We start from the raw sequence: 18,872 nt of genomic DNA on the forward strand, positions 1-18,872 counted from the left end.
TGAGCAACAGTTTCCCATGCAGCTATCCTACTAGCCAGAATAAATACACAAAAGCTCTGAATGTTGAAATGCTAGTGCATTGTTCTGTGCTAAGGAGGAGTAGTGCATGAATGGACAATTTCATATTGGAAGCGCAATGTGGCTGCATTTCGCAACATGATGTTTCCACAAAATGCCAACAATGTTTGGCTACAGACAAATGTTTCCACCTTTCGATTAGTCCACAACTGACTTGAAAGATCTTCATAAGCCCGGTCAGTTGACTCAAGTGTTCCTCAAGCCTGCCGCCAAGCAACAGTTTATCATGAAACAAGACATCAGGGGAGAGCGCGAACGCAGTCCCCCACTACCATAAATTATGCAATCGAGATTTCCACATTTGGGAAATTCGCAGGGGTCAGCACAGCCGGAGTGCAATGGCTGAGCCTCACCCTGGGTGAACTGCCTTCTTGATCACAGTTTCTCCCTTGCCAGGTAAGTATGACTTGAATACATCAGTGGAGGGCAACTCTCTCCAGTGTCAACATTTTCGGCTGACGGTAACCACTTTGTGTTCTGATAATATCACATCACATCGACCTGCGTTAAATGCCGTTTAGGAATGCACTTGCAGACAAGAGTGGTGAAAAAGTAGTTTATTTTGTTTACTAGACTATATCAGTGAAGCACGAGATTCCCATCATGCAACACTGTAGAAAAAAATCACCAATGACTTTTTAATATCTTAACCTGTCTGATATCACAAATGTATGCGATATGACGAAATACAATCACATTCAGACACACACACACACACACACACACACACACACACACACACACACACACACACACACACACACACACACACACAAATGCATGAAACCAATTGATTTATTATCGATAACATCTCACATTCTCTTGTGCTTTTGATTTACTCCGTAAAAGAAGGGTTCTAATTCCACCATGGAAAACACAGGGCCATCAGACATCAGTCCAGTTCCACTCCTCACCAGCATTATTTCCTTTGATCATTTGAACAGGGCGAAGGAGTACCAAGCACACACAAGCTGCATTGAGTAACGATATTCGTATTTGTCTCGTAAATCAAAGGCTCCCTGACAGCACAAGGAACTTTGATCGTAATAAATTCAGCATCAAATGCTTACTACAAAGCAGTGTTGCTGATGATATAATGCAAGAGCACACCCTAGTGGACAAAAAGTTTGCAGCACCTGGTATTCCCAGGCAGTCTCCCATCCAAGTACTCACCAGGCCCAATCCTGCTTAACTTCCGAGATCAGGCGTATTCAGGCTGGTATGGCTGGAATCAAAGGAACAAGTCTTGGTACGCCATTTAAAGTCAAAGTGAGTCTGATAAACAGACATTGCATTTTCACCAATTAGACAAGCAGCTTGATCTTTGGGTCACTCAAAAGTGGAAGAAATGACATATGCTGTAGCCATCACTTTTTAGCACAGATAGTTGGATGAAATACAAACAAACCTTGCTAACATTTCAAAGCGAGGGCACATATTTCAGCCTTGTGAGAAAAAACGGACAAATACAATGACACCTGACAAATACATCATGAGCAACAGTTTCCCATGCAGCTATCCTACTAGCCAGAATAAATACACAAAAGCTCTGAATGTTGAAATGCTAGTGCATTGTTCTGTGCTAAGGAGGAGTAGTGCATGAATGGACAATTTCATATTGGAAGCGCAATGTGGCTGCATTTCGCAACATGATGTTTCCACAAAATGCCAACAATGTTTGGCTACAGACAAATGTTTCCACCTTTCGATTAGTCCACAACTGACTTGAAAGATCTTCATAAGCCCGGTCAGTTGACTCAAGTGTTCCTCAAGCCTGCCGCCAAGCAACAGTTTATCATGAAACAAGACATCAGGGGAGAGCGCGAACGCAGTCCCCCACTACCATAAATTATGCAATCGAGATTTCCACATTTGGGAAATTCGCAGGGGTCAGCACAGCCGGAGTGCAATGGCTGAGCCTCACCCTGGGTGAACTGCCTTCTTGATCACAGTTTCTCCCTTGCCAGGTAAGTATGACTTGAATACATCAGTGGAGGGCAACTCTCTCCAGTGTCAACATTTTCGGCTGACGGTAACCACTTTGTGTTCTGATAATATCACATCACATCGACCTGCGTTAAATGCCGTTTAGGAATGCACTTGCAGACAAGAGTGGTGAAAAAGTAGTTTATTTTGTTTACTAGACTATATCAGTGAAGCACGAGATTCCCATCATGCAACACTGTAGAAAAAAAATCACCAATGACTTTTTAATATCTTAACCTGTCTGATATCACAAATGTATGCGATATGACGAAATACAATCACATTCAGACACACACACACACACACACACACACACACACACACACACAGACAGACAAATGCATGAAACCAATTGATTTATTATCGATAACATCTCACATTCTCTTGTGCTTTTGATTTACTCCGTAAAAGAAGGGTTCTAATTCCACCATGGAAAACACAGGGCCATCAGACATCAGTCCAGTTCCACTCCTCACCAGCATTATTTCCTTTGATCATTTGAACAGGGCGAAGGAGTACCAAGCACACACAAGCTGCATTGAGTAACGATATTCGTATTTGTCTCGTAAATCAAAGGCTCCCTGACAGCACAAGGAACTTTGATCGTAATAAATTCAGCATCAAATGCTTACTACAAAGCAGTGTTGCTGATGATATAATGCAAGAGCACACCCTAGTGGACAAAAAGTTTGCAGCACCTGGTATTCCCAGGCAGTCTCCCATCCAAGTACTCACCAGGCCCAATCCTGCTTAACTTCCGAGATCAGGCGTATTCAGGCTGGTATGGCTGGAATCAAAGGAACAAGTCTTGGTACGCCATTTAAAGTCAAAGTGAGTCTGATAAACAGACATTGCATTTTCACCAATTAGACAAGCAGCTTGATCTTTGGGTCACTCAAAAAGTGGAAGAAATGACATATGCTGTAGCCATCACTTTTTAGCACAGATAGTTGGATGAAATACAAACAAACCTTGCTAACATTTCAAAGCGAGGGCACATATTTCAGCCTTGTGAGAAAAAACGGACAAATACAATGACACCTGACAAATACATCATGAGCAACAGTTTCCCATGCAGCTATCCTACTAGCCAGAATAAATACACAAAAGCTCTGAATGTTGAAATGCTAGTGCATTGTTCTGTGCTAAGGAGGAGTAGTGCATGAATGGACAATTTCATATTGGAAGCGCAATGTGGCTGCATTTCGCAACATGATGTTTCCACAAAATGCCAACAATGTTTGGCTACAGACAAATGTTTCCACCTTTCGATTAGTCCACAACTGACTTGAAAGATCTTCATAAGACCGGTCAGTTGACTCAAGTGTTCCTCAAGCCTGCCGCCAAGCAACAGTTTATCATGAAACAAGACATCATGGGAGAGCGCTATGCAATCGAGATTTCCACATTTGGGAAATTCGCAGGGGTCAGCACAGCCGGAGTGCAATGGCTGAGCCTCACCCTGGGTGAACTGCCTTCTTAATCACAGTTTCTCCCTTGCCAGGTAAGTATGACTTGAATACATCAGTGGAGGGCAACTCTCTCCAGTGTCAACATTTTCGGCTGACGGTAACCACTTTGTGTTCTGATAATATCACATCACATCGACCTGCGTTAAATGCCGTTTAGGAATGCACTTGCAGACAAGAGTGGTGAAAAAGTAGTTTATTTTGTTTACTAGACTATATCAGTGAAGCACGAGATTCCCATCATGCAACACTGTAGAAAAAAAATCACCAATGACTTTTTAATATCTTAACCTGTCTGATATCACAAATGTATGCGATATGACGAAATACAATCACATTCAGACACACACACACACACACACACACACACACACACACACACACACACACACACACACACACACACACACACACACACACACACACACACACACACACACACAAATGCATGAAACCAATTGATTTATTATCGATAACATCTCACATTCTCTTGTGCTTTTGATTTACTCCGTAAAAGAAGGGTTCTAATTCCACCATGGAAAACACAGGGCCATCAGACATCAGTCCAGTTCCACTCCTCACCAGCATTATTTCCTTTGATCATTTGAACAGGGCGAAGGAGTACCAAGCACACACAAGCTGCATTGAGTAACGATATTCGTATTTGTCTCGTAAATCAAAGGCTCCCTGACAGCACAAGGAACTTTGATCGTAATAAATTCAGCATCAAATGCTTACTACAAAGCAGTGTTGCTGATGATATAATGCAAGAGCACACCCTAGTGGACAAAAAGTTTGCAGCACCTGGTATTCCCAGGCAGTCTCCCATCCAAGTACTCACCAGGCCCAATCCTGCTTAACTTCCGAGATCAGGCGTATTCAGGCTGGTATGGCTGGAATCAAAGGAACAAGTCTTGGTACGCCATTTAAAGTCAAAGTGAGTCTGATAAACAGACATTGCATTTTCACCAATTAGACAAGCAGCTTGATCTTTGGGTCACTCAAAAAGTGGAAGAAATGACATATGCTGTAGCCATCACTTTTTAGCACAGATAGTTGGATGAAATACAAACAAACCTTGCTAACATTTCAAAGCGAGGGCACATATTTCAGCCTTGTGAGAAAAAACGGACAAATACAATGACACCTGACAAATACATCATGAGCAACAGTTTCCCATGCAGCTATCCTACTAGCCAGAATAAATACACAAAAGCTCTGAATGTTGAAATGCTAGTGCATTGTTCTGTGCTAAGGAGGAGTAGTGCATGAATGGACAATTTCATATTGGAAGCGCAATGTGGCTGCATTTCGCAACATGATGTTTCCACAAAATGCCAACAATGTTTGGCTACAGACAAATGTTTCCACCTTTCGATTAGTCCACAACTGACTTGAAAGATCTTCATAAGCCCGGTCAGTTGACTCAAGTGTTCCTCAAGCCTGCCGCCAAGCAACAGTTTATCATGAAACAAGACATCAGGGAGAGCGCGAACGCAGTCCCCCACTACCATAAATTATGCAATCGAGATTTCCACATTTGGGAAATTCGCAGGGGTCAGCACAGCCGGAGTGCAATGGCTGAGCCTCACCCTGGGTGAACTGCCTTCTTGATCACAGTTTCTCCCTTGCCAGGTAAGTATGACTTGAATACATCAGTGGAGGGCAACTCTCTCCAGTGTCAACATTTTCGGCTGACGGTAACCACTTTGTGTTCTGATAATATCACATCACATCGACCTGCGTTAAATGCCGTTTAGGAATGCACTTGCAGACAAGAGTGGTGAAAAAGTAGTTTATTTTGTTTACTAGACTATATCAGTGAAGCACGAGATTCCCATCATGCAACACTGTAGAAAAAAATCACCAATGACTTTTTAATATCTTAACCTGTCTGATATCACAAATGTATGCGATATGACGAAATACAATCACATTCAGACACACACACACACACACACACACACACACACACACATCACATTCACACACACACACACACACACACACAGACAAATGCATGAAACCAATTGATTTATTATCGATAACATCTCACATTCTCTTGTGCTTTTGATTTACTCCGTAAAAGAAGGGTTCTAATTCCACCATGGAAAACACAGGGCCATCAGACATCAGTCCAGTTCCACTCCTCACCAGCATTATTTCCTTTGATCATTTGAACAGGGCGAAGGAGTACCAAGCACACACAAGCTGCATTGAGTAACGATATTCGTATTTGTCTCGTAAATCAAAGGCTCCCTGACAGCACAAGGAACTTTGATCGTAATAAATTCAGCATCAAATGCTTACTACAAAGCAGTGTTGCTGATGATATAATGCAAGAGCACACCCTAGTGGACAAAAAGTTTGCAGCACCTGGTATTCCCAGGCAGTCTCCCATCCAAGTACTCACCAGGCCCAATCCTGCTTAACTTCCGAGATCAGGCGTATTCAGGCTGGTATGGCTGGAATCAAAGGAACAAGTCTTGGTACGCCATTTAAAGTCAAAGTGAGTCTGATAAACAGACATTGCATTTTCACCAATTAGACAAGCAGCTTGATCTTTGGGTCACTCAAAAAGTGGAAGAAATGACATATGCTGTAGCCATCACTTTTTAGCACAGATAGTTGGATGAAATACAAACAAACCTTGCTAACATTTCAAAGCGAGGGCACATATTTCAGCCTTGTGAGAAAAAAACGGACAAATACAATGACACCTGACAAATACATCATGAGCAACAGTTTCCCATGCAGCTATCCTACTAGCCAGAATAAATACACAAAAGCTCTGAATGTTGAAATGCTAGTGCATTGTTCTGTGCTAAGGAGGAGTAGTGCATGAATGGACAATTTCATATTGGAAGCGCAATGTGGCTGCATTTCGCAACATGATGTTTCCACAAAATGCCAACAATGTTTGGCTACAGACAAATGTTTCCACCTTTCGATTAGTCCACAACTGACTTGAAAGATCTTCATAAGCCCGGTCAGTTGACTCAAGTGTTCCTCAAGCCTGCCGCCAAGCAACAGTTTATCATGAAACAAGACATCAGGGGAGAGCGCGAACAATTATGCAATCGAGATTTCCACATTTGGGAAATTCGCAGGGGTCAGCACAGCCGGAGTGCAATGGCTGAGCCTCACCCTGGGTGAACTGCCTTCTTGATCACAGTTTCTCCCTTGCCAGGTAAGTATGACTTGAATACATCAGTGGAGGGCAACTCTCTCCAGTGTCAACATTTTCGGCTGACGGTAACCACTTTGTGTTCTGATAATATCACATCACATCGACCTGCGTTAAATGCCGTTTAGGAATGCACTTGCAGACAAGAGTGGTGAAAAAGTAGTTTATTTTGTTTACTAGACTATATCAGTGAAGCACGAGATTCCCATCATGCAACACTGTAGAAAAAAATCACCAATGACTTTTTAATATCTTAACCTGTCTGATATCACAAATGTATGCGATATGACGAAATACAATCACATTCAGACACACACACACACACACACACACACACACACACACACACACACACACACACACACACACACACACACACACACACACACACACACACACACACACACACACACACACACACACACACACACACACACACACACAGACAAATGCATGAAACCAATTGATTTATTATCGATAACATCTCACATTCTCTTGTGCTTTTGATTTACTCCGTAAAAGAAGGGTTCTAATTCCACCATGGAAAACACAGGGCCATCAGACATCAGTCCAGTTCCACTCCTCACCAGCATTATTTCCTTTGATCATTTGAACAGGGCGAAGGAGTACCAAGCACACACAAGCTGCATTGAGTAACGATATTCGTATTTGTCTCGTAAATCAAAGGCTCCCTGACAGCACAAGGAACTTTGATCGTAATAAATTCAGCATCAAATGCTTACTACAAAGCAGTGTTGCTGATGATATAATGCAAGAGCACACCCTAGTGGACAAAAAGTTTGCAGCACCTGGTATTCCCAGGCAGTCTCCCATCCAAGTACTCACCAGGCCCAATCCTGCTTAACTTCCGAGATCAGGCGTATTCAGGCTGGTATGGCTGGAATCAAAGGAACAAGTCTTGGTACGCCATTTAAAGTCAAAGTGAGTCTGATAAACAGACATTGCATTTTCACCAATTAGACAAGCAGCTTGATCTTTGGGTCACTCAAAAAGTGGAAGAAATGACATATGCTGTAGCCATCACTTTTTAGCACAGATAGTTGGATGAAATACAAACAAACCTTGCTAACATTTCAAAGCGAGGGCACATATTTCAGCCTTGTGAGAAAAAACGGACAAATACAATGACACCTGACAAATACATCATGAGCAACAGTTTCCCATGCAGCTATCCTACTAGCCAGAATAAATACACAAAAGCTCTGAATGTTGAAATGCTAGTGCATTGTTCTGTGCTAAGGAGGAGTAGTGCATGAATGGACAATTTCATATTGGAAGCGCAATGTGGCTGCATTTCGCAACATGATGTTTCCACAAAATGCCAACAATGTTTGGCTACAGACAAATGTTTCCACCTTTCGATTAGTCCACAACTGACTTGAAAGATCTTCATAAGCCCGGTCAGTTGACTCAAGTGTTCCTCAAGCCTGCCGCCAAGCAACAGTTTATCATGAAACAAGACATCAGGGGAGAGCGCGAACAATTATGCAATCGATTCGCAGGGGTCAGCACAGCCGGAGTGCAATGGCTGAGCCTCACCCTGGGTGAACTGCCTTCTTGATCACAGTTTCTCCCTTGCCAGGTAAGTATGACTTGAATACATCAGTGGAGGGCAACTCTCTCCAGTGTCAACATTTTCGGCTGACGGTAACCACTTTGTGTTCTGATAATATCACATCACATCGACCTGCGTTAAATGCCGTTTAGGAATGCACTTGCAGACAAGAGTGGTGAAAAAGTAGTTTATTTTGTTTACTAGACTATATCAGTGAAGCACGAGATTCCCATCATGCAACACTGTAGAAAAAAATCACCAATGACTTTTTAATATCTTAACCTGTCTGATATCACAAATGTATGCGATATGACGAAATACAATCACATTCAGACACACACACACACACACACACACACACACACACACACACACACACACACACACACACACACACACACACACACAAATGCATGAAACCAATTGATTTATTATCGATAACATCTCACATTCTCTTGTGCTTTTGATTTACTCCGTAAAAGAAGGGTTCTAATTCCACCATGGAAAACACAGGGCCATCAGACATCAGTCCAGTTCCACTCCTCACCAGCATTATTTCCTTTGATCATTTGAACAGGGCGAAGGAGTACCAAGCACACACAAGCTGCATTGAGTAACGATATTCGTATTTGTCTCGTAAATCAAAGGCTCCCTGACAGCACAAGGAACTTTGATCGTAATAAATTCAGCATCAAATGCTTACTACAAAGCAGTGTTGCTGATGATATAATGCAAGAGCACACCCTAGTGGACAAAAAGTTTGCAGCACCTGGTATTCCCAGGCAGTCTCCCATCCAAGTACTCACCAGGCCCAATCCTGCTTAACTTCCGAGATCAGGCGTATTCAGGCTGGTATGGCTGGAATCAAAGGAACAAGTCTTGGTACGCCATTTAAAGTCAAAGTGAGTCTGATAAACAGACATTGCATTTTCACCAATTAGACAAGCAGCTTGATCTTTGGGTCACTCAAAAAGTGGAAGAAATGACATATGCTGTAGCCATCACTTTTTAGCACAGATAGTTGGATGAAATACAAACAAACCTTGCTAACATTTCAAAGCGAGGGCACATATTTCAGCCTTGTGAGAAAAAAACGGACAAATACAATGACACCTGACAAATACATCATGAGCAACAGTTTCCCATGCAGCTATCCTACTAGCCAGAATAAATACACAAAAGCTCTGAATGTTGAAATGCTAGTGCATTGTTCTGTGCTAAGGAGGAGTAGTGCATGAATGGACAATTTCATATTGGAAGCGCAATGTGGCTGCATTTCGCAACATGATGTTTCCACAAAATGCCAACAATGTTTGGCTACAGACAAATGTTTCCACCTTTCGATTAGTCCACAACTGACTTGAAAGATCTTCATAAGCCCGGTCAGTTGACTCAAGTGTTCCTCAAGCCTGCCACCAAGCAACAGTTTATCATGAAACAAGACATCAGGGGAGAGCGCGAACGCAGTTGAGATTTCCACATTTGGGAAATTCGCAGGGGTCAGCACAGCCGGAGTGCAATGGCTGAGCCTCACCCTGGGTGAACTGCCTTCTTGATCACAGTTTCTCCCTTGCCAGGTAAGTATGACTTGAATACATCAGTGGAGGGCAACTCTCTCCAGTGTCAACATTTTCGGCTGACGGTAACCACTTTGTGTTCTGATAATATCACATCACATCGACCTGCGTTAAATGCCGTTTAGGAATGCACTTGCAGACAAGAGTGGTGAAAAAGTAGTTTATTTTGTTTACTAGACTATATCAGTGAAGCACGAGATTCCCATCATGCAACACTGTAGAAAAAAATCACCAATGACTTTTTAATATCTTAACCTGTCTGATATCACAAATGTATGCGATATGACAATCACATTCAGAAATACAATCACATTCAGACACACACACACACACACACACACACACACACACACACACACACACACACACACACACACACACACACACACACACACACACACACACACACACACACACACACACACACACACACACACACACACACACACACACACACACACAAATGCATGAAACCAATTGATTTATTATCGATAACATCTCACATTCTCTTGTGCTTTTGATTTACTCCGTAAAAGAAGGGTTCTAATTCCACCATGGAAAACACAGGGCCATCAGACATCAGTCCAGTTCCACTCCTCACCAGCATTATTTCCTTTGATCATTTGAACAGGGCGAAGGAGTACCAAGCACACACAAGCTGCATTGAGTAACGATATTCGTATTTGTCTCGTAAATCAAAGGCTCCCTGACAGCACAAGGAACTTTGATCGTAATAAATTCAGCATCAAATGCTTACTACAAAGCAGTGTTGCTGATGATATAATGCAAGAGCACACCCTAGTGGACAAAAAGTTTGCAGCACCTGGTATTCCCAGGCAGTCTCCCATCCAAGTACTCACCAGGCCCAATCCTGCTTAACTTCCGAGATCAGGCGTATTCAGGCTGGTATGGCTGGAATCAAAGGAACAAGTCTTGGTACGCCATTTAAAGTCAAAGTGAGTCTGATAAACAGACATTGCATTTTCACCAATTAGACAAGCAGCTTGATCTTTGGGTCACTCAAAAAGTGGAAGAAATGACATATGCTGTAGCCATCACTTTTTAGCACAGATAGTTGGATGAAATACAAACAAACCTTGCTAACATTTCAAAGCGAGGGCACATATTTCAGCCTTGTGAGAAAAAACGGACAAATACAATGACACCTGACAAATACATCATGAGCAACAGTTTCCCATGCAGCTATCCTACTAGCCAGAATAAATACACAAAAGCTCTGAATGTTGAAATGCTAGTGCATTGTTCTGTGCTAAGGAGGAGTAGTGCATGAATGGACAATTTCATATTGGAAGCGCAATGTGGCTGCATTTCGCAACATGATGTTTCCACAAAATGCCAACAATGTTTGGCTACAGACAAATGTTTCCACCTTTCGATTAGTCCACAACTGACTTGAAAGATCTTCATAAGCCCGGTCAGTTGACTCAAGTGTTCCTCAAGCCTGCCGCCAAGCAACAGTTTATCATGAAACAAGACATCAGGGGAGAGCGCGAACAATTATGCAATCGAGATTTCCACATTTGGGAAATTCGCAGGGGTCAGCACAGCCGGAGTGCAATGGCTGAGCCTCACCCTGGGTGAACTGCCTTCTTGATCACAGTTTCTCCCTTGCCAGGTAAGTATGACTTGAATACATCAGTGGAGGGCAACTCTCTCCAGTGTCAACATTTTCGGCTGACGGTAACCACTTTGTGTTCTGATAATATCACATCACATCGACCTGCGTTAAATGCCGTTTAGGAATGCACTTGCAGACAAGAGTGGTGAAAAAGTAGTTTATTTTGTTTACTAGACTATATCAGTGAAGCACGAGATTCCCATCATGCAACACTGTAGAAAAAAATCACCAATGACTTTTTAATATCTTAACCTGTCTGATATCACAAATGTATGCGATATGACGAAATACAATCACATTCAGACACACACACACACACACACACACACACACACACACACACACACACACACACACACACACACACACACAGACAAATGCATGAAACCAATTGATTTATTATCGATAACATCTCACATTCTCTTGTGCTTTTGATTTACTCCGTAAAAGAAGGGTTCTAATTCCACCATGGAAAACACAGGGCCATCAGACATCAGTCCAGTTCCACTCCTCACCAGCATTATTTCCTTTGATCATTTGAACAGGGCGAAGGAGTACCAAGCACACACAAGCTGCATTGAGTAACGATATTCGTATTTGTCTCGTAAATCAAAGGCTCCCTGACAGCACAAGGAACTTTGATCGTAATAAATTCAGCATCAAATGCTTACTACAAAGCAGTGTTGCTGATGATATAATGCAAGAGCACACCCTAGTGGACAAAAAGTTTGCAGCACCTGGTATTCCCAGGCAGTCTCCCATCCAAGTACTCACCAGGCCCAATCCTGCTTAACTTCCGAGATCAGGCGTATTCAGGCTGGTATGGCTGGAATCAAAGGAACAAGTCTTGGTACGCCATTTAAAGTCAAAGTGAGTCTGATAAACAGACATTGCATTTTCACCAATTAGACAAGCAGCTTGATCTTTGGGTCACTCAAAAAGTGGAAGAAATGACATATGCTGTAGCCATCACTTTTTAGCACAGATAGTTGGATGAAATACAAACAAACCTTGCTAACATTTCAAAGCGAGGGCACATATTTCAGCCTTGTGAGAAAAAAACGGACAAATACAATGACACCTGACAAATACATCATGAGCAACAGTTTCCCATGCAGCTATCCTACTAGCCAGAATAAATACACAAAAGCTCTGAATGTTGAAATGCTAGTGCATTGTTCTGTGCTAAGGAGGAGTAGTGCATGAATGGACAATTTCATATTGGAAGCGCAATGTGGCTGCATTTCGCAACATGATGTTTCCACAAAATGCCAACAATGTTTGGCTACAGACAAATGTTTCCACCTTTCGATTAGTCCACAACTGACTTGAAAGATCTTCATAAGCCCGGTCAGTTGACTCAAGTGTTCCTCAAGCCTGCCGCCAAGCAACAGTTTATCATGAAACAAGACATCAGGGGAGAGCGCGAACGCAGTCCCCACTACCATAAATTATGCAATCGAGATTTCCACATTTGGGAAATTCGCAGGGGTCAGCACAGCCGAGTGCAATGGCTGAGCCTCACCCTGGGTGAACTGCCTTCTTGATCACAGTTTCTCCCTTGCCAGGTAAGTATGACTTGAATACATCAGTGGAGGGCAACTCTCTCCAGTGTCAACATTTTCGGCTGACGGTAACCACTTTGTGTTCTGATAATATCACATCACATCGACCTGCGTTAAATGCCGTTTAGGAATGCACTTGCAGACAAGAGTGGTGAAAAAGTAGTTTATTTTGTTTACTAGACTATATCAGTGAAGCACGAGATTCCCATCATGCAACACTGTAGAAAAAAATCACCAATGACTTTTTAATATCTTAACCTGTCTGATATCACAAATGTATGCGATATGACGAAATACAATCACATTCAGACACACACACACACACACACACACACACACAAATGCATGAAACCAATTGATTTATTATCGATAACATCTCACATTCTCTTGTGCTTTTGATTTACTCCGTAAAAGAAGGGTTCTAATTCCACCATGGAAAACACAGGGCCATCAGACATCAGTCCAGTTCCACTCCTCACCAGCATTATTTCCTTTGATCATTTGAACAGGGCGAAGGAGTACCAAGCACACACAAGCTGCATTGAGTAACGATATTCGTATTTGTCTCGTAAATCAAAGGCTCCCTGACAGCACAAGGAACTTTGATCGTAATAAATTCAGCATCAAATGCTTACTACAAAGCAGTGTTGCTGATGATATAATGCAAGAGCACACCCTAGTGGACAAAAAGTTTGCAGCACCTGGTATTCCCAGGCAGTCTCCCATCCAAGTACTCACCAGGCCCAATCCTGCTTAACTTCCGAGATCAGGCGTATTCAGGCTGGTATGGCTGGAATCAAAGGAACAAGTCTTGGTACGCCATTTAAAGTCAAAGTGAGTCTGATAAACAGACATTGCATTTTCACCAATTAGACAAGCAGCTTGATCTTTGGGTCACTCAAAAAGTGGAAGAAATGACATATGCTGTAGCCATCACTTTTTAGCACAGATAGTTGGATGAAATACAAACAAACCTTGCTAACATTTCAAAGCGAGGGCACATATTTCAGCCTTGTGAGAAAAAACGGACAAATACAATGACACCTGACAAATACATCATGAGCAACAGTTTCCCATGCAGCTATCCTACTAGCCAGAATAAATACACAAAAGCTCTGAATGTTGAAATGCTAGTGCATTGTTCTGTGCTAAGGAGGAGTAGTGCATGAATGGACAATTTCATATTGGAAGCGCAATGTGGCTGCATTTCGCAACATGATGTTTCCACAAAATGCCAACAATGTTTGGCTACAGACAAATGTTTCCACCTTTCGATTAGTCCACAACTGACTTGAAAGATCTTCATAAGCCCGGTCAGTTGACTCAAGTGTTCCTCAAGCCTGCCGCCAAGCAACAGTTTATCATGAAACAAGACATCAGGGAGAGCGAACGCAGTCCCCACTACCATAAATTATGCAATCGAGATTTCCACATTTGGGAAATTCGCAGGGGTCAGCACAGCCGGAGTGCAATGGCTGAGCCTCACCCTGGGTGAACTGCCTTCTTGATCACAGTTTCTCCCTTGCCAGGTAAGTATGACTTGAATACATCAGTGGAGGGCAACTCTCTCCAGTGTCAACATTTTCGGCTGACGGTAACCACTTTGTGTTCTGATAATATCACATCACATCGACCTGCGTTAAATGCCGTTTAGGAATGCACTTGCAGACAAGAGTGGTGAAAAAGTAGTTTATTTTGTTTACTAGACTATATCAGTGAAGCACGAGATTCCCATCATGCAACACTGTAGAAAAAAAATCACCAATGACTTTTTAATATCTTAACCTGTCTGATATCACAAATGTATGCGATATGACGAAATACAATCACATTCAGACACACACACACACACACACACACACACACACACACACACACACACACACACACACACAGACAAATGCATGAAACCAATTGATTTATTATCGATAACATCTCACATTCTCTTGTGCTTTTGATTTACTCCGTAAAAGAAGGGTTCTAATTCCACCATGGAAAACACAGGGCCATCAGACATCAGTCCAGTTCCACTCCTCACCAGCATTATTTCCTTTGATCATTTGAACAGGGCGAAGGAGTACCAAGCACACACAAGCTGCATTGAGTAACGATATTCGTATTTGTCTCGTAAATCAAAGGCTCCCTGACAGCACAAGGAACTTTGATCGTAATAAATTCAGCATCAAATGCTTACTACAAAGCAGTGTTGCTGATGATATAATGCAAGAGCACACCCTAGTGGACAAAAAGTTTGCAGCACCTGGTATTCCCAGGCAGTCTCCCATCCAAGTACTCACCAGGCCCAATCCTGCTTAACTTCCGAGATCAGGCGTATTCAGGCTGGTATGGCTGGAATCAAAGGAACAAGTCTTGGTACGCCATTTAAAGTCAAAGTGAGTCTGATAAACAGACATTGCATTTTCACCAATTAGACAAGCAGCTTGATCTTTGGGTCACTCAAAAAGTGGAAGAAATGACATATGCTGTAGCCATCACTTTTTAGCACAGATAGTTGGATGAAATACAAACAAACCTTGCTAACATTTCAAAGCGAGGGCACATATTTCAGCCTTGTGAGAAAAAACGGACAAATACAATGACACCTGACAAATACATCATGAGCAACAGTTTCCCATGCAGCTATCCTACTAGCCAGAATAAATACACAAAAGCTCTGAATGTTGAAATGCTAGTGCATTGTTCTGTGCTAAGGAGGAGTAGTGCATGAATGGACAATTTCATATTGGAAGCGCAATGTGGCTGCATTTCGCAACATGATGTTTCCACAAAATGCCAACAATGTTTGGCTACAGACAAATGTTTCCACCTTTCGATTAGTCCACAACTGACTTGAAAGATCTTCATAAGCCCGGTCAGTTGACTCAAGTGTTCCTCAAGCCTGCCGCCAAGCAACAGTTTATCATGAAACAAGACATCAGGGGAGAGCGCGAACGCAGTCCCCCACTACCATAAATTATGCAATCGAGATTTCCACATTTGGGAAATTCGCAGGGGTCAGCACAGCCGGAGTGCAATGGCTGAGCCTCACCCTGGGTGAACTGCCTTCTTGATCACAGTTTCTCCCTTGCCAGGTAAGTATGACTTGAATACATCAGTGGAGGGCAACTCTCTCCAGTGTCAACATTTTCGGCTGACGGTAACCACTTTGTGTTCTGATAATATCACATCACATCGACCTGCGTTAAATGCCGTTTAGGAATGCACTTGCAGACAAGAGTGGTGAAAAAGTAGTTTATTTTGTTTACTAGACTATATCAGTGAAGCACGAGATTCCCATCATGCAACACTGTAGAAAAAAATCACCAATGACTTTTTAATATCTTAACCTGTCTGATATCCAAATGTATGCGATATGACGAAATACAATCACATTCAGACACACACACACACACACACACACACACACACACACACACACACACACACACACACACACACACACACACACACACACACACACACACACACACACACACACACACACACACACACACACACACAAATGCATGAAACCAATTGATTTATTATCGATAACATCTCACATTCTCTTGTGCTTTTGATTTACTCCGTAAAAGAAGGGTTCTAATTCCACCATGGAAAACACAGGGCCATCAGACATCAGTCCAGTTCCACTCCTCACCAGCATTATTTCCTTTGATCATTTGAACAGGGCGAAGGAGTACCAAGCACACACAAGCTGCATTGAGTAACGATATTCGTATTTGTCTCGTAAATCAAAGGCTCCCTGACAGCACAAGGAACTTTGATCGTAATAAATTCAGCATCAAATGCTTACTACAAAGCAGTGTTGCTGATGATATAATGCAAGAGCACACCCTAGTGGACAAAAAGTTTGCAGCACCTGGTATTCCCAGGCAGTCTCCCATCCAAGTACTCACCAGGCCCAATCCTGCTTAACTTCCGAGATCAGGCGTATTCAGGCTGGTATGGCTGGAATCAAAGGAACAAGTCTTGGTACGCCATTTAAAGTCAAAGTGAGTCTGATAAACAGACATTGCATTTTCACCAATTAGACAAGCAGCTTGATCTTTGGGTCACTCAAAAAGTGGAAGAAATGACATATGCTGTAGCCATCACTTTTTAGCACAGATAGTTGGATGAAATACAAACAAACCTTGCTAACATTTCAAAGCGAGGGCACATATTTCAGCCTTGTGAGAAAAAACGGACAAATACAATGACACCTGACAAATACATCATGAGCAACAGTTTCCCATGCAGCTATCCTACTAGCCAGAATAAATACACAAAAGCTCTGAATGTTGAAATGCTAGTGCATTGTTCTGTGCTAAGGAGGAGTAGTGCATGAATGGACAATTTCATATTGGAAGCGCAATGTGGCTGCATTTCGCAACATGATGTTTCCACAAAATGCCAACAATGTTTGGCTACAGACAAATGTTTCCACCTTTCGATTAGTCCACAACTGACTTGAAAGATCTTCATAAGCCCGGTCAGTTGACTCAAGTGTTCCTCAAGCCTGCCGCCAAGCAACAGTTTATCATGAAACAAGACATCAGGGGAGAGCGCGAACAATTATGCAATCGATTCGCAGGGGTCAGCACAGCCGGAGTGCAATGGCTGAGCCTCACCCTGGGTGAACTGCCTTCTTGATCACAGTTTCTCCCTTGCCAGGTAAGTATGACTTGAATACATCAGTGGAGGGCAACTCTCTCCAGTGTCAACATTTTCGGCTGACGGTAACCACTTTGTGTTCTGATAATATCACATCACATCGACCTGCGTTAAATGCCGTTTAGGAATGCACTTGCAGACAAGAGTGGTGAAAAAGTAGTTTATTTTGTTTACTAGACTATATCAGTGAAGCACGAGATTCCCATCATGCAACACTGTAGAAAAAAATCACCAATGACTTTTTAATATCTTAACCTGTCTGATATCACAAATGTATGCGATATGACGAAATACAATCACATTCAGACACACACACACACACACACACACACACACACACACACACACACACACACACACACACACACACACACACACACACACACACACACACAGACAAATGCATGAAACCAATTGATTTATTATCGATAACATCTCACATTCTCTTGTGCTTTTGATTTACTCCGTAAAAGAAGGGTTCTAATTCCACCATGGAAAACACAGGGCCATCAGACATCAGTCCAGTTCCACTCCTCACCAGCATTATTTCCTTTGATCATTTGAACAGGGCGAAGGAGTACCAAGCACACACAAGCTGCATTGAGTAACGATATTCGTATTTGTCTCGTAAATCAAAGGCTCCCTGACAGCACAAGGAACTTTGATCGTAATAAATTCAGCATCAAATGCTTACTACAAAGCAGTGTTGCTGATGATATAATGCAAGAGCACACCCTAGTGGACAAAAAGTTTGCAGCACCTGGTATTCCCAGGCAGTCTCCCATCCAAGTACTCACCAGGCCCAATCCTGCTTAACTTCCGAGATCAGGCGTATTCAGGCTGGTATGGCTGGAATCAAAGGAACAAGTCTTGGTACGCCATTTAAAGTCAAAGTGAGTCTGATAAACAGACATTGCATTTTCACCAATTAGACAAGCAGCTTGATCTTTGGGTCACTCAAAAAGTGGAAGAAATGACATATGCTGTAGCCATCACTTTTTAGCACAGATAGTTGGATGAAATACAAACAAACCTTGCTAACATTTCAAAGCGAGGGCACATATTTCAGCCTTGTGAGAAAAAAACGGACAAATACAATGACACCTGACAAATACATC

General features: G+C 42.4%; 6 non-coding genes and 18 pseudogenes across 6 annotated transcripts; all 24 read right to left on the reverse strand.

The window, feature by feature from the left end:
• Positions 1 to 318: 318 nt before the first annotated feature.
• On the reverse strand, positions 319 to 482 carry LOC112233871. The gene has a single exon (XR_002950814.2). It is a non-coding gene; the product is annotated as a U1 spliceosomal RNA (small nuclear RNA).
• A 720-nt stretch (positions 483 to 1,202) lies between these two features.
• On the reverse strand, positions 1,203 to 1,311 carry LOC121846279 (annotated as a pseudogene).
• A 578-nt stretch (positions 1,312 to 1,889) lies between these two features.
• On the reverse strand, positions 1,890 to 2,053 carry LOC112233869. Its single transcript, XR_002950812.2, has one exon. It is a non-coding gene; the product is annotated as a U1 spliceosomal RNA (small nuclear RNA).
• Positions 2,054 to 2,750: 697 nt separating this feature from the next.
• LOC121846280 lies at positions 2,751 to 2,859 on the reverse strand (annotated as a pseudogene).
• A 590-nt stretch (positions 2,860 to 3,449) lies between these two features.
• LOC121846269 lies at positions 3,450 to 3,576 on the reverse strand (annotated as a pseudogene).
• Positions 3,577 to 4,325: 749 nt separating this feature from the next.
• LOC121846281 lies at positions 4,326 to 4,434 on the reverse strand (annotated as a pseudogene).
• Positions 4,435 to 5,012: 578 nt separating this feature from the next.
• Positions 5,013 to 5,176, reverse strand: LOC121846300. The gene has a single exon (XR_006083166.1). It is a non-coding gene; the product is annotated as a U1 spliceosomal RNA (small nuclear RNA).
• Positions 5,177 to 5,897: 721 nt separating this feature from the next.
• Positions 5,898 to 6,006, reverse strand: LOC121846282 (annotated as a pseudogene).
• A 593-nt stretch (positions 6,007 to 6,599) lies between these two features.
• On the reverse strand, positions 6,600 to 6,731 carry LOC121846307 (annotated as a pseudogene).
• A 786-nt stretch (positions 6,732 to 7,517) lies between these two features.
• On the reverse strand, positions 7,518 to 7,626 carry LOC121846283 (annotated as a pseudogene).
• A 592-nt stretch (positions 7,627 to 8,218) lies between these two features.
• Positions 8,219 to 8,331, reverse strand: LOC121846273 (annotated as a pseudogene).
• Positions 8,332 to 9,053: 722 nt separating this feature from the next.
• LOC121846285 lies at positions 9,054 to 9,162 on the reverse strand (annotated as a pseudogene).
• A 593-nt stretch (positions 9,163 to 9,755) lies between these two features.
• On the reverse strand, positions 9,756 to 9,881 carry LOC121846270 (annotated as a pseudogene).
• An 803-nt stretch (positions 9,882 to 10,684) lies between these two features.
• On the reverse strand, positions 10,685 to 10,793 carry LOC121846286 (annotated as a pseudogene).
• Positions 10,794 to 11,385: 592 nt separating this feature from the next.
• On the reverse strand, positions 11,386 to 11,517 carry LOC121846268 (annotated as a pseudogene).
• Positions 11,518 to 12,237: 720 nt separating this feature from the next.
• LOC121846287 lies at positions 12,238 to 12,346 on the reverse strand (annotated as a pseudogene).
• Positions 12,347 to 12,927: 581 nt separating this feature from the next.
• On the reverse strand, positions 12,928 to 13,088 carry LOC121846303. Its single transcript, XR_006083169.1, has one exon. It is a non-coding gene; the product is annotated as a U1 spliceosomal RNA (small nuclear RNA).
• Positions 13,089 to 13,766: 678 nt separating this feature from the next.
• LOC121846288 lies at positions 13,767 to 13,875 on the reverse strand (annotated as a pseudogene).
• Positions 13,876 to 14,454: 579 nt separating this feature from the next.
• On the reverse strand, positions 14,455 to 14,614 carry LOC112246215. Its single transcript, XR_002952879.2, has one exon. It is a non-coding gene; the product is annotated as a U1 spliceosomal RNA (small nuclear RNA).
• A 711-nt stretch (positions 14,615 to 15,325) lies between these two features.
• LOC121846289 lies at positions 15,326 to 15,434 on the reverse strand (annotated as a pseudogene).
• Positions 15,435 to 16,013: 579 nt separating this feature from the next.
• On the reverse strand, positions 16,014 to 16,177 carry LOC121846298. Its single transcript, XR_006083164.1, has one exon. It is a non-coding gene; the product is annotated as a U1 spliceosomal RNA (small nuclear RNA).
• A 771-nt stretch (positions 16,178 to 16,948) lies between these two features.
• LOC121846290 lies at positions 16,949 to 17,057 on the reverse strand (annotated as a pseudogene).
• A 592-nt stretch (positions 17,058 to 17,649) lies between these two features.
• LOC121846274 lies at positions 17,650 to 17,762 on the reverse strand (annotated as a pseudogene).
• A 740-nt stretch (positions 17,763 to 18,502) lies between these two features.
• Positions 18,503 to 18,611, reverse strand: LOC121846291 (annotated as a pseudogene).
• Positions 18,612 to 18,872: the final 261 nt, after the last annotated feature.

The sequence above is a fragment of the Oncorhynchus tshawytscha genome, linkage group LG03 (genome assembly GCF_018296145.1).
Source record: "Oncorhynchus tshawytscha isolate Ot180627B linkage group LG03, Otsh_v2.0, whole genome shotgun sequence".
NCBI lineage: Eukaryota > Metazoa > Chordata > Actinopteri > Salmoniformes > Salmonidae > Oncorhynchus > Oncorhynchus tshawytscha.